This window comes from Lissotriton helveticus, chromosome 11, assembly GCF_964261635.1.
Source record: "Lissotriton helveticus chromosome 11, aLisHel1.1, whole genome shotgun sequence".
NCBI lineage: Eukaryota > Metazoa > Chordata > Amphibia > Caudata > Salamandridae > Lissotriton > Lissotriton helveticus.
In genome coordinates this window covers 559,424,955-559,432,050 of record NC_136072.1, presented here as the reverse complement: position 1 = coordinate 559,432,050, position 7,096 = coordinate 559,424,955, and the positions used below count along the sequence as shown (strand labels likewise).

The window sequence follows — 7,096 nt, the reverse complement described above, 5'->3', positions numbered from 1 at the left end:
ACAGGCAGCCAGTTTATTGCGCCTCTGTGTTTCTGAGTGGAGTGTTTTGTCTAGGTGTGTGACTGCAGATGTGCACCCGTGCCCTCCTGGGAGTCTGCAGACCCTCACCCACTCTGGCCCCCTCCCAGCAGCCCCTTTGTGTCACAAGTGGCCTCTCCACACTGTCGCCCTGCCCTGAGAGAGGCTGCAAGGGTCCTCGCCTTGTCTCGTGTAAAGCAGAGAGGTAAAAGTGCCGGCTCCGAATAAAGAGCCGAACACGTGGGACTCCACATTCTGCATCTGTGTCAGCACACCCCCTCTTCTGTCTGGGGGGAGCCGGCTCGTAAACAGAGCGGGAACACGGGTGAGATTATGGAAAGAAATATGGGGAGGGTGGAGGGAGGTCTGGGGAGAGGGGCGCGCGCTTAGGGCCAGTGCTCCGTGGAGTGTGAAATTGCAGCCCGTGGTGCTCCATATTGTAGCAGAAGCTCTTCCAAAAACCTCATCCGCCGGCATGAGCAGAGGGGCTCCCAGCTCCCCCTGCCCGAGGCCGGGCTGTCTGGGAATCAGTGTTTATAAATCATTGCCTGTGAGGGGAGGGACACACACAAAGCACGCCTGCCACAACTTTATCAAATATACTCTGTTGCGAAATGTGGTTAAAGCGCCGACATGGACAGAAAGCGTTATACAAACGTAAGCGCTGTATATGTGCGTTTTCTCTTGTCCGTTCCAGCTCCCCAGCTGCCCCCACTCTCCACCCGTGCACAAGCCGATCTTTTTAAACCAGGTCCAACCACATGTCTAAGCCCCGTCCTTTTCAGACTGGGGGGCGTGTTTTTGACTGTTGTTTACAGCCTAGAAAGAAAGTAAAAAACCACACCCCCCAATCTGAAAAGGACGGGGCTTGGATCGAAAGAAGAATGTCACTAGGACCTCTTCTCCAATGGCCGGCCACCGTTCAGGAGGCCAGCCAATGGAGAAGAGGGGCGGGGCTTAACCCTCGCTAGTGAAAGTACCCTAAAGTCATTAAATCTCGCGTGCTCGAGTGCGCATGTGCGCATGTGCGCACCCAACGCCAGGCGAGACCTAACAAGTGCATAAAATTTATCAGGCTAATTCAGCAAGAGAGTGATAGGGGTGTAGTACATAGCCGGTGGTGCCTTCTGAAGGACTGGTGTGCTATTACGATGTCGTTTACAGACAGCACATTTTCCATTGAAATGGTTGCTAAATTTGCATAGAAATGCAGTTTTACTGATTGCGTAGAAATGCAATTTTACTGGTAAACCTATACAGCACCCAATATTTACCATTTGCGCAGTCTAGTCTCTTGATTTGACCGTATTAACATCTTTGTTTCCATCACAATTCAGAAGAAAAAATGTACTTCATGGTTCATTCCAAATTGCTGAAATATTTTTGATATGTGTATACTTATGTTCATGTGTGTTAAAAAATAATGACAGTCTACAGCCTTTCCTTTCACTTCCTGTACCAAAGAAAGACTATCACTTAGGTTGACTTAAAAAAGTCCCTAACTTTGTCAGAGAAATAAAAGTAAACACGAGTTTCCTAATAAAAGAGCGGTCTGTCAGAAGACATAGCCTGACATTTGGCCTGTCTTCGAATCCACAGCAAATGTAACAAGATAAACACAAAATAGAATGGAATCTTTATTGCTCATTGACCTTATGAACTCCAGCATGGTTATGTTTGGGGGTGCTGCATGACCCCCACATGCAGCACCCACACAACTCTACTTTGTTTACCTATCGGAAAGTGTGAATTTTAGTTCCCATGGGAGAGAAACATGGACAACAGCATCTGGCGTAATTTGCGGGAGAATGCTGAGCATGGTGGAATCTGAAGATGTAAATGCCATAATACTGCCTCAGAGGCACATGCTGGATAGATGTCAGTAGACGATTGAGGTGCTACAGAATTTCAACAACCTTTCAATTGTATAATGCTGCAAAAGAACAAGAGATTGTTGAATCATAAGTGTACTTTGGTGGATATGTAGAAGGAGCTCAATATGGTGTTCCGAAAAATCAGAACTCTTAGAGGGTAATAGGCAAAACAATTCCCAGAAGCTTTTAGCAAGGCTCACAGAATTCCAATCTTGGAAGATGATGATTTTGATACTGATACAAGAAGCTTAGCCACCACCATTACCACTTCTGAACAGCCACTAAGTCTTGCAACATCAACTCTTACGTAATTTTACCCACGAGTCAGGATTTTGACTAATTTTGACTGGGGCAGTCTTCTACACCCTCTGTGAATGAACAGATGATGAGACACAGTAGCAGGACTGGAAATTACCCAACATTGCCTTCTGTGTTAGAGCGCGCACCAATGTCAAAGCCTACCAGACATTGCAGCAGACTGGCTTGATAAAGATATCTTGGGGACATTCAGAAAGCGAAACTAGCAATGTGTTATGCCCCATGCTTAAAATTCGCACTGTAGATTGTATCTCACATTTTCCGGCTTTCTATTTGCTATTTTTATTTTGCTTTAGGCTGTCCAGATTGAGTTTGTTCCTTCAGTTGGCCAAACCTTGTTTACTGTATTCTTCCACAAACTTTCTTTCTGTAAACAGGCCTTTAAATCTTGTTCTTATCATACATTTGCTGTGCATTCAAATACAGAGGTCAAATGTCAAGCTCTCTCTTCCGAGGGAACTTGGTGTTTACTTTTCTATCTCTGACTTAAAAGTGAGAGAACTTAAGTGATAAGCCTACTGAGTATCCATGTAATAGGAAGGGTGTAGGATGTTTTTGTCTCTCTGCTCTACATCACTCCACTCCACTTCATGCCAATGCACTCTATCCCATACTATTCTACTATGCACCACTGCACTCTATACCACTTCCTGTCATTCCACTCTATGCCACCCTACTCTGCAACACTGTACTCGATGCCACTGTACTCCACGGTTCACTGATAGAATATCGACACCCAAAATATCCCCATACACAAATATCGATTCATAAACATCGATGTCAAAAATATCGACATCCGTTATTTATAATGGTAAGTATAAAAATCTCAGGAGAAATTACTATTCCCACTACAGTGAGTGCAACAGTAGGGAAAGTGTTGGATAGCTGAGGGCTAAACATTACTATTGCTACTCCAGTGAGTGCAACGGTAGGGAAAGTGTTGGCTAGCAGAGGTGTGAAAATTAGTATTCCCATTGGAGTCAGTTGAATATTAAAAACAAAATATCAACTACAACACAAAAGACTTTAAAAAACAAAAAAAGAAAACATACATAAAAATATTTAAAATGTACAAAAGAGAAAAACATATCATAATGTTAAAAAGATCCAACAAATACCTAGAAAGATTATTTTTTAAATATAAAAATTATTTACAAACAAATAACTATTTTGAAAAGAAATTATTTATAATCAAAAACATTAATTATTAAACAGTTGTAATATTTTTTATTTAAATAAATATTAATACATTTTTATAATTAAATTACTTCCCACCCTATTCCCCTATAAACCCATAACCCACTCCTAAACAAACACAATTAACATAATTACCAATTAATTAATAATAATTAACAACCAATTAATAATTAATTAATAATATATTAATTACCACAATTAATACTATAAAATCTACATTTAATAAATACTAATAAATAAAAAATAATTATTAATTTATTATAATTCATTTACTTCCCACCATATTCCCCTATAAACCCACAACCTGCTACAGAACTAAAAAACGCAAAATGTAATTAAAATAAAATTAATAACTACTACAAATTTAACCCATATATTAAAAAAGAAAGCAATAATATACGAAAAATAGTTCACATACTTTTAAAATACATACTAAAATACATAACACTAATTAAAACGTCGATATTTTAAACAACTGTATTCATGCAAATGATATTAATGACTTCGAGATTTTCAAAAATGATATTTCCTACCTCTAAATCGATATTCTTGACCATGATATTCTTGCTGTCGATGTTTCTGCATCACGATATTTCCAACTCGATATTTGTGTATGTCGACATTTAAAACTTGATATTCTGTCTGTGCACCGTACTCCACACCACTGCACTTTACACAAAAGCAATATATAATGTACCACTCCACTGTATGCCAGTGCACTCTATGCTAATCCCCTTATGTCGCTCTAATCTACTCCGCACCACTGCACTATACTCTGAAACTATTTACCCTACACCAATGCACTCTACGCCACTCTACTCTACACAGCTGCACTCTACGACACTTCCCTCTGCAGCACTGCACTCTCTACCATTGATCTCTGGTCAACTCTACTCAATGCCACTTTACTCTGTGCCACTGCACTCTACTCTGCACCACTCTACGCCACTCTACTACTCTCTAATCTACTGTGCACCACTGCACTCTATGCCACTTTACTCTAAGCCTCTCTACTGCACTCTGCACCCCTCCACTCTACGCCATTGCACTCTAGCACACTCTACTCTACACCATACTGCACCAATCCACTCTATGCCTTTCCACTCTGCAACACTGCATTCTATGCCAATGAACCCTAAGCCACTACTTTATGCAACTCCACTTTTCCCTGCACCACTGTATTCTGAAGCAATCTACTCCACACCACTGCACTCTATGACACTACACTACATGACATTCTAGTGCAATCTGCACCACTCAACTCTATGCCACTGCAATCAGTACCATGCCACTCTACTCTACTCTACACCACATCACTCTACGCACTGCACTCTACACCAGTACTCTATGCCCCAACTCTATGCCACTGCACCACTATGCTCTTGTCTGAACGTGATCCTCTTGCTGACGGGGAGCCAGTGCAGGTCTCTCAGGTGGCTGGAGATGTGGCTGTGACGGGGGATGTGCAGGATGAGACGTGCAGAGGCGTTCTGGATGCGTTGGAGTCTTTTCTGAAGTTTGGCTGTGGTTCTGGCATAGAGGGTGTTTCCGTAGTCTAGTGGGCTGGTGACGAGTGCCTGGGTGACCGTCTTCCTGGTTTCGGTGGGGATCCACCGGAAGATCTTTCGGAGCATGCGGATCTTTCGGAGCATGCGCAGGGTGTTGAAGCACGATGATGAGACGGCGTTGACTTGTCTGGTCATCGAGAGGGAGGAGTCCAGGATGAAGCCCAGGTTACGTGCGTGGTCCGTTGGTTTGGAAGTGGTACCCAGGGCAGGGGGCCACCAGGAGTCGTCCCAGGTGGAGGGAAATGATCCCAGGATGAGGACTTCCATCTTGTCTGAGTTCAGTTTCAGGCGGCTGTTCTTCATCCATTCGGCAACGTCTTTCATCCCTTCGTGTAGGCTGGTTTTGGCGGTGGCGGGGTCGTTGGTGAGGGAGATGATCAGCTGGGTGTCGTCGGCGTAGGAGATGATGTTGAGGTTGTGTTGGCGTGCGATGGCTGCGAGGGGGCTCATGTAGACGTTGAAGAGGGTGGGGCTGAGTGATGATCCTTGTGGTACGCCGCAGGTGACTTCCGTGGCCTCGGATCTGAAGGGGGGGAGGCGGACTCTCTGGGTTCTTCCGGTGAGGAACGAGATGATCCACTCCAGTGCCCTGTCTTGGATTCCGATGTTGCTGAGGTGCTGAGCTAGAGTGCGGTGACAGACAGTGTCGAACGCTGCGGAGAGGTACAGGAGGATGAGGGCCGCTGTTTCCCCGTTGTCGAGCAGGGATCTGATGTCGTCAGTGGCTGCGATGAGGGCGGTCTCGGTGCTGTGATTGGCTCGGAAACCGGACTGCGAGTGGTCGAGGGATCCGTTCGTCTCGAGGAAGGTGGCAAGCTGTCTGTTGACGGTCTTCTCGATGACTTTGGCGGGAAAAGGGAGGAGCGAGATGGGGCGGAAGTTCTTGAGGTCGGTGGGGTCCGCTGTTGGTTTCTTCAGCAGGGCGCTGAGCTCGGCGTGCTTCCAGCTCTCCGGGAAGGTGGCGGTGTTGAAGGAGGTGTTGATAATGTCCCGGAGTTGGGGTGCGATGATGGAAGCGGCCTTGTTGAAGACGTGGTGGGGGCAGGGGTCGGTTGGTGATCCGGAGTGGATGGTGTTCATCGTGCGGGTGGTGTCTTCGGTGCTGACCGGGGTCCAGGCGTAGAGGGTGGTGGTGGGGGGCGTTGGTCCGGAGGTGAATGAAGAATTGCCACAATTCAACAGTAATGTATGCTGTGGGTCAGTGCCTATGCTTCCTATTAAGCACCACGGAGGGAAAATAATAAATCACGGCTAGATAAAGCTTTAATAACTCTTAAAATAATTTCTTTTGTCTGTTTTTTGGTTTCAGAAGTTTAAGTGAGCAACGCAGTTACCTGCACTTACCCGCTTCACCTGAAATTAAAACTGTTGCAGTGCCGCCTGGGCTGCCCACCCACATTCACAGAAAAACCAGCATAACAGTACTCCGGCAACAAAGGTTGTCACTTATGTGGCTCAAACATAGAGAATCTCTTGCACCCCACCTGCATCAGCCCGAGTTGGCCGTGGACAGAAGGTGCCTCGTCAAGCCCTCATTAAATAAAAAACAAAGAGGTCCACACATGCAGGCAGGCTGTCACATCTTGCCTAGAGCCTGATGACCCCATATTGAACTGCTGCTTCATGACATTTTAAAATAAATTTGAACAAAAAATAATCAAACAAGTAAATGAGCGATTCCAAGTACAGTGATAACGATTGTCAGCTGGGAAATTGTCATCAACACTAAAGCCTTGGGACATCCTGGCTGTCTTGGGACTCTCTCGACAAAACTATGATTAACTGGGTCAGGCTGCTAGCCAGGGAATAGGCCCTCACATCAAAAACCTTGGACTCCTGGTACCATCTGGAAAAGTCATGCGTGTGCACCTATCTGGCTGCGCGCCTCACGTTTCCATGAGACAGCCTACTTAGACTTCAACCAGCATGCTTGTACTTCATGATCTATGAGACAGCCTGCTTAGAATTTACCCTGCACATTTGCACTTTAAAAACATATCTGGTCCTCTAAGACCTCCAGAAAAAGCCTTGACACCTGGGTCGGGTTGTTAGCCGGGGAACGGAGACTAACATCAAAACCATGAGTTATCCCACCACCCTGGAACCCCCTGAAAAAGTTAT

The 7,096-nt window shown here is 45.1% G+C and overlaps 1 pseudogene; it reads left to right on the top strand.

The window, feature by feature from the left end:
* The window catches only part of LOC144790845 (kxDL motif-containing protein 1 pseudogene), a 13,301-nt pseudogene extending 7,005 nt beyond the window's left edge, over positions 1–6,296 (top strand).
* Positions 6,297–7,096: the final 800 nt, after the last annotated feature.